Source organism: Lissotriton helveticus, chromosome 3_1, assembly GCF_964261635.1.
Source record: "Lissotriton helveticus chromosome 3_1, aLisHel1.1, whole genome shotgun sequence".
NCBI classification, from domain to species: Eukaryota; Metazoa; Chordata; class Amphibia; order Caudata; family Salamandridae; genus Lissotriton; species Lissotriton helveticus.
In genome coordinates, this window is record NC_136061.1 from 896,442,342 (window position 1) to 896,458,804 (window position 16,463).

The 16,463-nt window shown below is 45.3% G+C and overlaps 1 protein-coding gene across 3 annotated transcripts in view; it reads left to right on the forward strand.

Moving 5' to 3' along the window:
• Positions 1–16,463, forward strand: part of LOC144824780 (uncharacterized) — a 106,957-nt gene that overhangs the window by 47,335 nt on the left and 43,159 nt on the right. The window contains exon 1 of one of the 3 annotated variants that reach the window (XM_078683789.1): positions 6,775–6,834. The exons of 1 other annotated variant lie outside the window; for it this stretch is intronic. The gene's annotated coding sequence lies outside the window, so the exon portion shown is untranslated. Of the gene's footprint in view, positions 1–6,774; positions 6,944–16,463 lie in introns of those variants that run through there. One more of the 3 variants, XM_078683786.1, reaches the window with a different exon arrangement.

Sequence of the window (16,463 nt, forward strand, 5' to 3'; positions counted from 1 at the left end):
GCTGTGTCTTTATCTCCCTGTGCCTCCCCTCACCTCTCCCACAACTACTTCCGTTGCTTCATATCCCTTAATCTCCCCGTGTACCACATAAAAAACCCACAACAAAGTTCTTTTTTTAACCTCTTCCATGCTCATGACGAGCTCAGCTCGTCATGAGGCACAGTTGAGCTGCACTCATGACGAGCTGAGTTCGTCATGACCGTTGCAACGTTCACACGCGGGGATAATTTCCCCGCTGTGCTGAACGTTCCAAAACGGGTGTGGCTGTGACGTGCTCCGCTCGTCATGAGTGCAGCTGCACTGTGCCTCCTGATGAGCCGAGCTCGTCACAAGCACAGCAGCGCTGCGCGCGGCCCCCCTCCACCTTCACAGCGGGGGGAAAACACCCTGCAGCGAAGGGGTTATTAAGGTGGGGAGGGCATATCTCTTGCATAGGTAAAAAACATTGGCATTAGCCCCAATACCAACAAAAGCAACTCCAATGCTTGTTTTCGTTGCACATAGACATATTTATGTATTGTTGGTTCCTGGTAGTAACAGCACTAGCAGGTAAAATGATGGAAGGCATGCTGCCAGTAATTCCAAGTAGTTTTGTCAAGCTCCTCAGACCGCAATTACCTCTTTAAGCTTGCCTTGTGCAGAAGCACAATACTCCGGGCTGTCTGAGGATCGCGCCCACTCAGAAGTGGGAAGGGCTAGGAGTGTGCAAGAAATGTCAGTTGCACTTGGAGAGAGAATTCACATTCAACAGCCTCATCTTCTGCCTCTCCACCCAGAACATCTTCAACTCCCCTCTTGCTAAGATTGTGATTGCTCCACTCAAAGGAGAATTTGTTAGTTTATGTATTTCCATTTTTGTACAGGGCATCTCACCCCAAGGCAGGTGCCAGTGCACTGTACAAGCTACACAACAATGGAGATGGACAGCTTGTTACAAGGAGTTGATAACAATGAAACTAACAAAAACTACAATAAGCTCCGCATCAAAGGTTCTTAAAAAACAAATTGAAAAATTGCAGGAAAACAGAGAGAAATGAGGGAAGAGATATCATAAGGGATTGACTTGTTTTGCGCCCCCGGCGCTTTCAGACCCTCGCGGGTATGTAGTGCGCTTTACAAATGATTGATTGATTGATTGATTGAAGGGAGGGTATTGGTATAGAGGAAAAGATTCCAGGCCACACCAAGGGGAGGAACAAAAATAGGATAAAAAGTCCAGGAAATAGTGGTGGGCAGACAGAAAGGAGGATGGTTATGGTTATGAAGACTTGTATAGCGCTCATTTACCCCAAGGTATCATGGCGCTAAGTCCTTGGGAAGCGTTGCTCTTATGTCAGCTGCTACCTTCAAGAACCAAGTGCCTTCTTGAAGATCCATGTTTTCAGTACCCATCTGAAAGGTCCAAGGGATGTTTCTACCCAGATGGGTGTTGAGAGGGAGTTATCGTTAGGGCCGAAACTGAGAACCTACGACCTCCTATTCTAGTTTTCTGGTACCTGGGTATCACTAAAACATTGGCCATGGCAGAATTAAAAACCCTGGTAGGCATATTCACAGCTATATGTTGAGCAAGAAATCTGGGGCTAAGCCATGCCTAGCCTTGAAGACTAAGCAACAGACTTTAAATTGGATGTCATGTGCTATTGGCAACTGGAGTGTATGTGCTCTGCAGGGAGCATTTAGCACCAACCTAGCTGCAGCAGTCTTGAGTATTTGAAGGTGATTTGGATCATCATAGTCTGGCAGTCCTAAATAAATATTGTTAACATAATCGAATCTTCTTCCAATCATTGCTGCCATGATTGATTTAATTGCTTTTGAAGAAAGATATGGAGTGAGCTGCCTTGTTGTCTGAAGAGTAAAAACGCCTTTTACGACCATATTATTAATTTGCGGTCTCATAGACAGTTTGTGATCAATTATTATGCCAAGGCTTTTTGCCATCTAGTTGGGTGTACTGAGTGTTTGATTGGTTCAGATGCTCCGTCCATCACCACCCCCTTTTGTACCGCTTTGGCCACCATAAGTGTGGCAGGGTATGCTCAGACGTGAGTCCCTTGCTCACTTTGCCACTGGATTCAAGCAAGCCGGGCTGAAGACGGCTGGAATGCCAGAAACCGGTCCTCGGAAGCTTGTTTCTGGTCCAGGGAAGGCATGGCTTGGCAGTTCGGGCTGGACTGTTCCCATGAGGCACAGGGTCAGACTGATTTGCATATAGCCATGTCTGAACTGGGGTGGCAGAGTGGGCTAAAGAACGGTGATGGATCAAACCCAGATCTTTTGACTGGGTGTGAGTGTTTGATTGGTTCAGATGCTTCGTCCATCACCACCCCCTTTTGTACCGCTTTGGCCACCATAAGTGTGGCAGGGTATGCTCAGACGTGAGTCCCTTGCTCACTTTGCCACTGGATTCAAGCAAGCCGGTCTTAAGACGGCTGGAATGCCAGAAACCAGTCCTCGGAAGCTTGTTTCCGGTCCAGGGAAGGCATGGCTTGGCAGTTCGGGCTGGACTGTTCCCATGAGGCACAGGGTCAGACTGATTTGCATATAGCCATGTCTGAACTGGGGTAGCAGAGTGGGCTAAAGAACGGTGATGGATCAAACCCAGATCTTTTGACTGGGTGTGAGTGTTTGATTGGTTCAGATGCTCCGTCCATCACCACCCCCTTTTGTACAGCTGCCTAGAGCCGGCAGAATATGATCTTATGGTCAACCGTATCAAAGGCTGTCGCTAGATCAAGCAAAATTAGAACCATGGCTTGTCCTCTTACCAATTCCTTCCTTAGATCATCAATCACTGAAACTAATCTGTATCAGTGTTGTGTTTCGGGTAAAAAACATGCTTATTGCAGATGTAGGAAATTGCCTGCAACTGTGTGTATAATTCCTGCACCTCATGTGATTCCAAATTTTTAGTGCAATAAAGCAGCAGAGATATTGATCTGTCGTTTTTAATTATATCAGGATTGTGCAAAGGCAATTGTTCCATTTATTGTACCCTAAAGGGAATTGAATTTAATTCAAATGATGAAGACATTGTATTCAAAATGGCAAAGGAAAAATTGAAGCAGATGGTCTATTTCCTTTATTGTAGTTAATCAAAATGAGGGATAAGGGATTGAGACATCCGTTTCATTCCCCAAGGCAAGTTATAGATTAATCATAAGAGAAACGGACACTAGTTACACCTTATGACCATTGGTACAAGGGGTAGATCAGAGTATCCTCAAAAAACTCAATGTATTTGTTGGTTGATGGTGCGGTATATCTGTTTCATCCGCCCCACATTAGAGTTGTGGCAGTTATCATTGGATACTCCAAAATAGTGATTTTGCCAGCCCCAACCCGAGGCGCCTCTGGTCTAGAGTGCAGTGTCCAGAGAAGTGAATGAAAAAAGTGTGAAAGTAAATTGTAGAAAAAAGGAAAAAATTGTTAAAAATGGAAAACAACCCAGTGAATATTAATGTAAGGTTGATTAACCACAGGAGGTTAAAAATAAGAGATACTACTCATTAGACCAAGTTACTGGATCTAGCAGTATAGTAGGAAGATCGTCGACATGTCACACCCGGGGGCAGAGTCAGCACAAGGCAGGAAGCATCCATGCACGCGGCTCTGGGCTTTTAAGAAATACAGCGGGACCTCGATGAAGTATAGGGCTCCTCTGAATCAGAGTTTGGAGGAGTAGTTTTCAACAATATATCTCAGAAAACGACCATATCGAAATTAATACTACACAAATAGTGTAAGTACGAATCTATGTTTGTTAGTCCTGACGAAAGCTCCGTAGACCCTTCCAGGCCCAGGGAGCTGAAACATGTCGACGATCTTCCTACTATACTGCTAGATCCAGTAACTTGGTCTAATGAGTAGTATCTCTTATTTTTAACCTCCTGTGGTTAATCAACCTTACATTAAAATTCACTGGGTTGTTTTCCATTTTTAACAATTTTTTCCTTTTTTCTACAATTTACTTTCACACTTTTTTCATTCACTTCTCTGGACACTGCACTCTAGACCAGAGGCGCCTCGGGTTGAGGCTGGCAAAATCACTATTTTGGAGTATCCAATGATAACTGCCACAACTCTAATGTGGGGCGGATGAAACAGATATACCGCACCATCAACCAACAAATACATTGAGTTTTTTGAGGATACTCTGATCTACCCCTTGTACCAATGGTCATAAGGTGTAACTAGTGTCCGTTTCTCTTATGATAATCTATTTCCTTTATTGACAAGTGATGATTTGCCTTTGGAAATATGAGTCACTGTGTCACCTGAGGTTTGGAATGAGTTCAGTTACAGGATCATCATTAGGTTTCTTTCAATATTGGGACAACCGCGGCTTTCCCGAAGATGTCAGGAACACTACCTGGGGTATGAGGATGGAACAAAAGAGCAAACACAGGATAAAGTATATTTAACTGATGAGAATACTTTAGGAGGTTTAATTAGGAGAGGAAAATGCCCTTCCCTAGGGCTCTAACTTCATCATGGCAGCAGCCCACAACTGCATGCATGCTGATCCCATTCTCCTGATCCTGCCTCAGCCATCAACATGGTCAACCATAAAACAGTTCTCACGACCTTACACTACTAGGACATCACAGGCTCAACATTCAACTGTTTTGTCTCTTGCACTCTTGACCCCCATGTTAATATCAGTTGTTTTTCTAACTCCTCACTAACCGCCTCTCTTATCTGCTTATGGCATGAATTTTCCGACGCTCAGTCCCTAGCCACCCCTCTCTTTATTTTCAAATATATTTTTGGTTTTTTTTTATCACCTTCTCATAACAAGGCCGGCTTATGGATTTCCCAGTGGCCTCAAGATGCAATGCCTAGACCACAGTGGACAAAAAGGGGGCTGTGTATTAGAATTTTCCATTCAAATGCTTTTCAATGTTTTTTCCGATTCCACACAGCCAGTGTTTGTAAGTGCACCGGCCCTGAGCAAACTGGCTCATTATAATAGTCCTGCTTCATTCCCACATGACTTTTTCACCTCAAGGTCAAAGTACTCACCCTAAATACACATGCTTCAACATGCTGCAGTGGCGGCCAGCACGGATTGGGATGGGGGTGTAAAAAAAAAAAAAAAAAAGAAAACTTACCTGATTGCTGCGTCTCTCCTCCGTTGGCCGGCCAAACATTCATTGGCACTTAGAGTGGGCAAAGCACTCCTCCTGTGTGAGCAGTCCAGCCCTGCCCAAATAGCTGCTGCTGCAGGAAAACATAAAAGGATAATAACATCGAGTTATTATCATTTTACGTTTCCTTTATCTCACTGCTGCAAAGCAGTGGGACGACGCTCCTCCACCTTAGCGGAGGAGCCGCCACCACGCCCATCTCCTTGTACTGCCACAAGGCGCTCTGATGTCAGCACAGAAGTGAGCCAGCTTTAAACGTCTCCACAAGGTTAATTAAACCAGTCATTAACTTGTCACCCTAAGTCATCAAGCATCCCCTCATCTAACTCGAAATCCCACCCTAAGTCATCAAGCATCCTCTCAGCTACCTCGAAATCCCACCCTAAGTCATCAAGCATCCCCTCATCTACCTCGAAATCCCACCCTAAGTCATCAAGCATCCCCTCATCTACCTCGAAATCCCACCCTAAGTCATCAAGCATCCCCTCATCTACCTCGAAATCCCACCCTAAGTCATCAGGCATCCCCTCATCTACCTCTAAATCCCACCCTAAGTCATCAAGCATCCCCTCATCTACCTCGAAATCCCACCCTAAGTCATCAAGCATCCCCTCATCTACCTCGAAATCCCACCCTAAGTCATCAAGCATCCCCTCATCTACCTCGAAATCCCACCCTAAGTCATCAAGCATCCCCTCATCTACCTCGAAATTTCACCCTAAGTCATCAAGCATCCCCTCATCTACCTCGAAATCTTATTCATAGATTGCTACATTTATACCGACTGCTTCTTCACTCTTCACCTCTCTATCTTCCTGATTTATACACCAATGTGTCTATTTCATCCTTATGCCTCACCTCTCTGAACTAGTTCCTCCAAGATCAATAGATACAAACACTGGGCCACTAATAATTGTGCAACCGAAAAAATCTAATGACAGCATACATTGGAACGGGCTTGTCATCCACCTTCCAGGACCAAGTGATAGTTAGACACATACTATGTGGCCACTTTGTCGCCTCCCATCCTCAACACCACCCATCCTCAACACCAAAATGTTTCCACTCAGTTTGTAAGTTGGTTAGGCGACTAAAGCATGCTCCACAACCTTGGTAGTCTTTTGCATATAAAAGCACAAACATCACATTCCATTCTTCCAGTCCTTCATTTCCTTATTACATATCATTGTGATGTCTTGGTCGAATTGGGTCATTTGAAACTGGACAATACTACAATTCCCAGAATGCATTGATTTGTCAAAGGAGGCCCAGGACTGGCGGCACGGGATCAAGGGCACATGGAGTCATCAGGTAACCATATCCATGTTCAGAGAATTGTGTTTTTTTTTATCGAAACACTAAGCACACCAGGACTTAAAGTCCGATTGCTTAAACTGAAGTAAATGAAGAAGACTTCAACTCCCAGAATGCACTGATTTTTCTGTACAACTTACTGAGCCTGGGAAAATAGTCTTCGGCATATGCAATGTGACATGGCAACCTCCATAATGTTACACAACATATGAAGCACAGCTGCCGACTTATTTCCCCATGACCATGACTAATTGGAAATGCAAAAATACTCTCCCAGAATTCCAAATCCTGCTGACTAAAGGAGGAAGTTTTCAAAGATGACGTGGCTACACTGAAAGCACAGATTGTCAGTTGAATCTTAAAACAGGTGAAACCAATATACCGATTAATGCACGCTACAGTGAGTTGCTAGGTTTTCCTCAAAGAAAGCAGAACGTTACAACTTCATCTGGGGCATCATTGAAGAAAATACTATAGTAAGGCTGTTTTTCAGGTTACTAGCACGGATTTGTTTTGAATGCAGCACCAGTATAACAAGTTATGTGTTTTTTATGATGAAATAGGATTATAATTGAAGCCCGCATTCTTTCATATAGCACAATTTATTTACTGCCTTCAAATCACGGAAGATATGTTAAGACCCCGAGTTACAAACTGGCTAACGTTGTTCTTGCGGATTTTGATTTTTTTAATTTTTTTATTTTCAATTGATATATTTACATACAAGTACATAAAAGTAGCTATTAACTGTCCCCTTTCCAAAGGTGCGTTTTAGAGGATCTTGGATTTCAGGCAGTCGCTAAAACATGCTGGGATCCCTAGTTTCTGTTTCCCTGTTTATAACTAGTGGCCAAGTCTGAAACATGGGGCCATTTGCAGCTACGAGTTGGCCTTCTCATGTAGTTACAAAATCACTGTTAATGTGTTCGTTTTTTTAAGCTAAGTTGAAAATGATTTTAAACTACGTAACTAAGAGGTGCATTAATTTTCACGAACCACTCTATTAATAAATGCTGAAAGGTAGTGTCTACGTCATGTTTAAATAAATTCATTTGCGTCTCGTCATTATCACGCTTAGCAGCCAGTCCTAGATGTTGGCAACCATCACTAGCCAGAGGACAATCGGACCATACCAAGACGGGAAATAAATATACAAGTCCCTAATTTAATGAATCCGTTACCTTGTAACTAGAGATTTTCGATGGATGTGTCACGCGAATCCCATGTTTCTAGTCATGGTAATTTGTGTAATAATCTATCACATTTTAGCGTTTGTGGTTTCCGTTCTGATTCTCAGAGGAATCCATGTCACTGGAATTCAGTTTTCCCAGTCCTGGACTTTCCTTTCACAAATGATACTTTTCGGATGATATGTTAGCCTAATTGGTTCAATTGAATGCAACCACCACCACACGTCACAGAATGCACTACTGTCGTGTCCCAGTCACATTAGGTCATCTACTAATTGTAGTAACAAATTACCTTGTCCTGGGTGTAACTCTATAAAGGAGATTTCAGTTTCTCCCTTGTCCTCTTTTACTTTGCATTTTGGGCTTTGTCCTAAAGTCTTAAAGGACAAAAATAAATTGATAAATTCGTCCCAGATTACTTCTCTGACTGACTTCTGATTAAATATATTTTAAATTGGTATTTGCTGAAACAAGCTCCAAGTAGAGTTGGCCATTTGGCAAATTTGACTGTGCTACACATGACTAATAATTACATTTTGTGTGTGAATTTAGATGTAATTTTCAGCTCACAATTTAAAAAAATAAAAACTCTGGGGTTCATGTATGAGGTTTTGCCGTAGGGCAGCACCGAATGCTTTCCTGCTGTGCGCCAAGGCAGGCCCCTTTGCACCATGGTGCATGGGTGTCTGGGTTGCAGGGATGATTCTTTTTGGGCAGGAAGTGAAACCTTCCTTCACAAAAACAATCACAAGGCTTTCTCCTCTTGCTATGTGTGCTGCAGCACACATAGAAAATTGAAAAATGAGGAGAAATAACAATATTTCTCCTCGTTGTGCCTCCCATGGGAGGCGTACGTTTTTGGCACTGCCTCAGATTTATGACTTCTCCTAAATCTGGGGCAGTGTCAAAAATTCACAGAGGTTGCTGAGCACGCCCCCAGCAACACCCATTGCACGCTGAAAACTGCGTTAAAGGGAACGATATTTACGAGGCACCATTAACCAAACAAGCATTTGCAATTCAATCGGTCTCGCCTTTAGACCTTATATGTATTTAGCCATGCAGCAAATAAGCCTAGGAAACATCTACTGTTCTTTAACATGAAGAGAAAGTAAGCGCCAAACTGCGTGGCACGCCAAGTATGGAAACACATGGAGAGAAATATTGCCTGTCAACAGGAAATGGTCTATTCCAAAACTCTGTTTTTAATATAAAATCTGGGCCTTCGGTGGTCATATCACTGAAAATACAAGATTCGAAGAAAAAAAATATTGTCTACGGATGCTCGTGGAAGACCATTTCTAGGGAATGGAATCTAGAGAATGCTAAAGTGGTATGTTTTTTCTAACTCTGCTGGTCGTTTACTATCAAGAAAGCTAAATAGAGGCAGTTGAACAGAAAAAAAGTCCCTAAGCGCAAGCAGACAAGTCCTAGGGCTGATCTCCAGAGCCCACAGCCTACATACACACAAAAGTATATACTGAAGTTTATACAAGAGGTCTCGAATGCTCAACCTAAAAAAGTGGCTTAGTGCTACTTGGTAAATATGGAGCAGGCTCATGTGCCACCTGGGCAGCACAAAAAGTGACGTTCTAGGAGCCACGGGGTTTCATAAATGAGGCCCTCTATATAAATCAATTTGTTTTTGTAGCAAGAAGATCAACCTTTTTTCTTGAACTGTATGTGTTGTTTTCTCACATATATTGTTTTTATTTTACAAATTTGTATTATCTTTATTTTGTTGAAGCATTTTTTGTTATACATTTTTCTTATGGACCAAATGGGGCGATTCACATTTTGAAGCAAAAGCACATTTGCCTAAAATAAGCTTGTTTCGTTTTTGGGCGAATACATTTATTCAGCAATGCTTGCAGTATTGTTGCACCAATATTAACGTGTAGAGCGCTATATATTCTTTGGCAGAGAAATCCGCCCGGGGATAACCATGTCAGATATAGAGATAAACGATTATGAAAATAATGATATCCATTACAATTCTGTGTCAGCTCCGCCTGTGTGCCCCTGCCACAGCTGCCGCTGCTGAGGACTCGCTCGTAAGTGTGCTCATCCTCAGTTTTTTGTGCCCTGTTTTTTTTGCCTCTGTGCCACTGTTTCCCTCTCTTTTGTTCCCCGGTTTTTGCTTCTGTGCCACTGTTTCCCCCTCCTTTGTGCCCCCGTTTTTTTGCTCTCTGTGCCACTATTTCCCTCTCTGTGCCCTGTTTTTTGCTTTCTGTGCCACTGTTTCCTCCTCTTTTGTGCCCCATTTTGATTTCTGTACCACTGGTTTCCCCCGACGCTGTGCCCCCAGTGGCCGGCCCCCCTGACTGCCCACTGCCCATTCGCTGCTCCCACCTCCCAGCTTCTCCTCCCTCCCACCTCCCATATATGCCAGATGCTGCGCGGCCGCACAGCGGGTGTGCGCAGCGGGTGCGCTGCTGGTGTGCCGGAGGCGCTCCTCAGGCAAGCCCATCTGCGCCCGTCCACGCCTGGACCGCGCCCAGAACCAGGAACCCTGGCCCCCGCACACACCACGATGCCCGCTACGACCCCAGCACTCTCCAAGCAGTCAACGCCACCCCGAAACGCACCCAAGGACCCTTCTCCTGCCGGAACTGCAGCTTCACAAGCATCAGGCTCGCCAACCCGCCCAACGTGGAAACCAACTTCCACAGATGTATCCTGTTCAACACCCGCTCCGCCCGCGAAAACGCCTTTGAACTCTGGGACCTACTCGACACCAATGCCCCAAAGGTCGCCTTCCTGACAGAGACCTGGCTGACCCCCTCCTCGGCACCTGACATCGCCATAGCCATCCCGGAAGGCTACAAGATCACCCGCAAGGACTGCACCAACGGAATAGGAGGAGGAATTGGCGTCGTCCACAGAAACACTCTCAAAATCTCATCACACACCGACGACACCCTCTGCACCGCCAAACAAATGCACTTCCAGATCCACACCGACCCCAACACCACCCTAATCTACAGACCCCCCGGACCCTGACCGCAGTTCAGAGAATCCATCACTGACCTCGTCAGCACACACGTCCTCGCCTCCACGGACTACATCCTCCTAGGGGGCCTGAACTTCCACCTCGAACAACAACAACGCCAACTCCTCCACCCTGATCGACAACCTCTGCAACCTCAGACTCCGACAACTCGTCACAGCACCCACACACCACATCTTCTCAGCGAGCACCCATGTCTTCTTCGACCGCACCACGAACTCCACTGGACCGACCACCGCTGCATCCACTTCACCTTCCGGAAACCCACCACACACCACCACACCCAGCAGATGCCTCGCTGCAGCTGGGGCAAGATCACCGAGGACCAGCTAACTGCTGCCCTCACCCAGAGCCCACCTGCAGACCCATCCGACCCAACACCGCAACCTCAAACAATGTATCAACGACTGCGCCAACACCCTCGCCCCACTCAAGAAACCCCCTCCCCCCCCCAACACCCACACCAGCAAGAAAGCCAGCTGGCTCACCGAAGGCCTCCAAGCGAACCTGTAGAAAACTAGAAAAAAACTTGACCCGCGTAAGAACACCGGAAAGCTACACAGCCCACAGGAATGCCACCCGCCGACACCACCAACTCATAAGATCCGCCAAAAGGACCACCTTCAGAGACCGCCTAGACAACAACGCACACAACAGCAAAGAACTCTTCAGCATTGTGAGGGAACTCTCCAACCCCAGCTCCAACACCAACAACATCCCACCGTCACAAGACCTGTGCGACTCGCTGGCCGCCTTCTTCCATCGCAAGATCGCAGACATCCACGATAGCTTCGATGCCGTCACCACCCTGGCAACAGATGACACCACGCTCCCGCGACCACCACCCGCACCAACCGGCTGCTCGCCTGGACCAATATCAACGATGACAACACCATCAAGAGCATGAACATCGTCCACTCCGGATCCTCGGAAGGCACCTGCCCAAACCACATTTTCAACAAACCCAGCAGCACCATCGCACCTCACCTCCGGAAAACCATCAACATCCCCTTCAAGACAGCGACCTTCCCGGAGAGCTGGAAGCACGCAGAGATCAACGCCTTACTAAAGAAACCCAAGGCGGACCCCAAGGACCTCAAAAACATACAACCCATCTCCCTGCTCCCGTTCCCAGCGAAGGTCATCGAAAATGCCGTCAACAAACAGACCAGATTCCTCGAAGAGAGCAACATCCTGGACCCATCCCAGTCAGGGTTCCGCAGCAACCACCGCACAGAAACTGCCCTCATCGCCGCCACCGATGACATCAGGATCATGCTCGACACCGGAGAAATCGCGGCCCTCATCCTCGTGGACCTGTCAGCCGCTTTCGACACAGTCTGCCGCTGCACACTGAGAACGCACCTCCACGATGCGAGAATCCAAAAGAAGGCCCTGGACTGAATCACCTCCTTCCTCTCCGGGAGAACCCAGAGTGTCCACCTCCCCCCCCTTCCGCTCCGAAGCCACCGAGATCATCTGCGGCGTACCCCTAGGCTCATCTCTCAGCCAAACGTTGTTCAATGTCTACATGGCACCACTCACCCACGTCGTCCGACAGCACGACCTAAACATCATCTCCTACACCGACGACACCCAGCTGATCCTCTCGCTCACCAACGACCCCCGCATCGCCAAAACCAACCTCCACGAAGGAATGAAGGCCATCGCCAACTGGATGAGGAACAGCCGACTGAAGCTGAACTCGGACAAGACGGAGGTCCTCATTCTCTGCTCCACCCCCTTGGCCTGGGATGACTCCTGGTGGCCAACGGCACTAGGAGCACCCCCTAGACCCACCAACCACGCACGAAACTTAGGGGTCATCCTCGACTCCTCACTCTCCATGAACAAGCAGGTCAACGCCGTCTCCCCTTCCTGCTTCAACACCCTCCGCATGCTTCCAGGATCTCCAAGTGGATCCTCACCGAAACTAGAAGGACGGTCACCCAGGCCCTCGTCAGCAGCAGACAGGACTACAGCAACGCACTCTACGCAGGAGCCCCGGCCAAACTCCTGAAACGACTCCAGCGCATCCAGAACGCCTCCGCTCGCCTGATCCTGGACATGCCCCGCCGCAGCCACATCACACCCCACCTGAAAGACCTGCACTGGCTCCCCATGAACATGAGGATAACCTTCAAGCTCCTCACCCAAGCTCACAAGGCACTCCATGACACCGGACCAGCGTACCTCAACAGACGACTCAGCCTCTACACCCCCGCCCGCCAGCTCCACTCCGCAGACCACGCCCTCACCACCATCCCCCGCATCCGAAGAGTGACCGCCGGTGGCAGATCATACTCCCACCTCGCCGCCAAGACGTGGAACACCCTCCCCATCTGCCTACGGCAGACCGAAGACCTTCTAACCTTCAGGAGACTCCTCAAGACCTGGCTATTCGAACAGTAGCAGCACCCCCCCCCCAAGCGCCTTGAGACCCTCACAGGTATGTAGTGCGCTTTACAAATGCTATGATTGATTGATTGATTGGATGCTTATGTGTGACATTTCCATGGTTTATGGCCTAGGTACTTATGTCAGGTCATCAATTACGATTTACTAAGCTTTGAAAGTTAAAACAGGTAAATCTGTAATGAGAAATGTGTTGTGCACCATTTTGGTCTTTCTTTTTACAAAATGTTCTTGAGGGGGGAATTCCCCCCCCCCCCCAACACCCCTAGCAGTCGTTAAGCTCGCTGCGCTCGCTTGCTACGCACCTTATGCAGGCTGGTCTAACACAACTTACCAGGGCTGCTTTGGGTTTCCAGTCCGGCCCTGGGTGTCAATTAATACATTTTGTGAATCACAGTGTGTAACTAACTCTGCATACTGCCACTTCATCCTGCTTTTGTAGTAATACCGGAAGCCAAAGCTTAAAAATAAGGCAAACTTTAAAGACTTTGTGTGTCTTTCCAGTGAGCGCTGCAGGGCAGTCAGGGTTATGAATTGAAGAGGCCTGAATTTGGGTAGGCAAATTAGGATCCATTTAGGTTGTACTTGTAGTCAGTCATGGATGGTAATGAATGTGCGGATGTAGAAATGTCTTTGGTGCAAGTTGCAAATAAATATTAATTGTGCCTGTTACTTAGATAAATTGGCATCACACTTTGCACATGTCTAGCGTGTTTTCTTTCACTTTGCTTCCCTAGAATGTCACAAACTGGACAGATGAAGATTTCAAGCTACTTCACAAAATTTAAGCCCAAAGATGATGAGGAGCCTGCTTGCAAACTTGCTAGAAAAGACCATGTACTTCCAATGGATGAAGGGAACAAGGAAGATGAAGTGTGAGAGAAGGCACTAGATCAGAGTGACACTACTGCTAGCAGCATCGTTATCACCCCTACAGAAGGAAAGACAGAAGATAGTCCTCTTAGAGATGAGCAGCATCATGCTGTGGAGATTGCGACAGAGACAGAGGAAACAACACGCACAAGCAAACAGTTTGACATATTATCACTGAAACCACATTCCGACAGAGTTTTTAGGAAAGGTATTCTTCCTAAAGGTTGGAAACATGACGAAAAAATATATTTCCAACGCAAGGATTCGTGGTTAATTGTTAAAGGCCCTAATCTTGGCTCTTCTGGGTGTCGCCAAGTCTGTAATCTTGATGCTGAGAAATCCAGGGGAATGAAATTGTCCAAAGAATGGACTGAGTCTACAGTGAAGGCATATTGCACCAATATAGAACAGCAGCAGCAATCATTGAGGAAAAAGATTGGAGAACATGCACAAAGCAAGGCTTATGTTGCAACTTTCAAAAAAATCTTAGAAAACGCTAAATATTGTCCTGTATTGCAAGTAACTGCAAAAGCACAATCAGTACAAATGTAGCAACAGCCAGAATATTCTGTGTAGCTTATAAGGAAGCAAAGCTGAACACACCAGCATATGGTTTTGAAACCGAAATAGACTGCTACCAGTTAAATGGACTGGACATGGTGCAAATTTTGCACTCCAAAGTTCATGCTCAAACATACAACACCACATATCCTAAAAAATGAAGAGGAAGATATTTGCCAAAATTATTGAATTTTCCCCAAAAGTAAGTCTTTTATTAGATGAAGCCGCTGCGTTCAATAGGTAAAGTACTTTGTGTATATGTGAATGCAGCTACCCGGCATGGACTCCCCAGCTAATATTTTTGTTAACCTCATTGAGCTGAGTGATTTGTCAGCTGACAGCATAGTAACCAGTTTACTATCTGCACAAAAAAAAATTCAGTTAACATAAGTGAGGACTTTGGCCGCCACAGTGGTGTTGTGAAGAGGTTGCAAGAAAATATCTCTCCCAATATTGTAGCCTGACACTGCTCAGCACATCGCCTGGCACTTGCCGTTCATGATGTCATAAAAGATATTGGCGCTACAAATCATTTCAAAAACATACTTGATAAGCTGTATTCTCTATTTGCTACATCTGATAAGATCTAAGAGAATGTGCAGAAGCTTTTGACATTTAGCTTTGAAGAATAGGTAGAGTGTTAGATTCTCGTTGGGTTGCATCAAGCTTCAGAACAGTGGAGGCTGTTTGGAATGCGTATCCTCTCTACAAGCACTTTACTAGTGTAGCGGATGATGATTCCCATGACAGTTCAACAAGAAATATGTACACAGGCCTAGGGCGGCGATTATCATCTATCGAGTTTGTTGCTAATCTTTACCTCATGTATGACGCTCTTCAGGAGTTATAAGAGTTATCACTTGAGTTAGAGAAACATGACTCTACAATCATTGATGCTCATCGAGCTATTGGTCGGCAAATAGTGTTTGAGGTAATGAGAGACAGGAAAAGGACCAACTTTCTCACAGTTTAAAAAGGCCATAGAAGAAAATGTATTCCAAGGTGTGATGCTGCACAAAGGAAAGACCACTGACAAAATCATTGAACAGAACAGTTTTTTCGTAGCTTTGCAGAAAATCTAAGACCTTGTTTGTTGTCTACAGGAGGTACTAACTCCACTGACATAAAGCTGATAATGATACACTGATTAGCGAAGTGAAAGTTTTTTACAAACAGTACTAGCCTGATAAGCTACCTGTTCTTTATGGTGAAAGTGATATTGAGTCTCTCTGTAAAAGATTCAACATTGCCAGTCGAGAAACCATACATGCTTGCAGAGAGTATAAGGAATCTGTAGGAAAAGAAATTAAATGGCAGCCCAAGGAGCGTTTGATGGCCTTGCACACTATTGCTATCAGTACTGCAGAATGTGAGCGGGCTTTTCTCAAATTAATCTTAAATGCACATCTACAAGAGCATCATTGCTGACTGAAACAACGTCTTCTTTAATGTTTTTCAATCTTGTTGGTCCACTATTTAAGAATTCAATTCCATCCTCTATGTTCAGTCATGGCTTGCAAAGGGACAAAGAGCAGCTCATGACACTAGGAGTAAAGCAAGGAAAGAAGAAGACTTGGAATGCACAAGCAATTTAGTCTGTTTGTGGGGTTTTCTGGAACAATAGATGCTAGCCCAGTCCAACTGACAAAACACGTGTCATGGCAATGTTTTGAAAAAGTTGTGCTTTACTGTCTTTGGATATTTAATTATTGTTCTAGTTTATAGGTTATTTATTTGCATTTATTACACTTTATTGACAGTGTCAATTTGTTTTAATATTTTGTTATATTTGTGTCTTCCTTGTTTGGATGCTATATTTATTCTATTTTATATATTTATTTTGTTTTTATAAGACTTAACTTGTTTTTTCGTTTTTATATATATATTGAATATATTTATATTTTGTATGACACTATGGTCATTTTGCACTAATAGGTATGATACGGT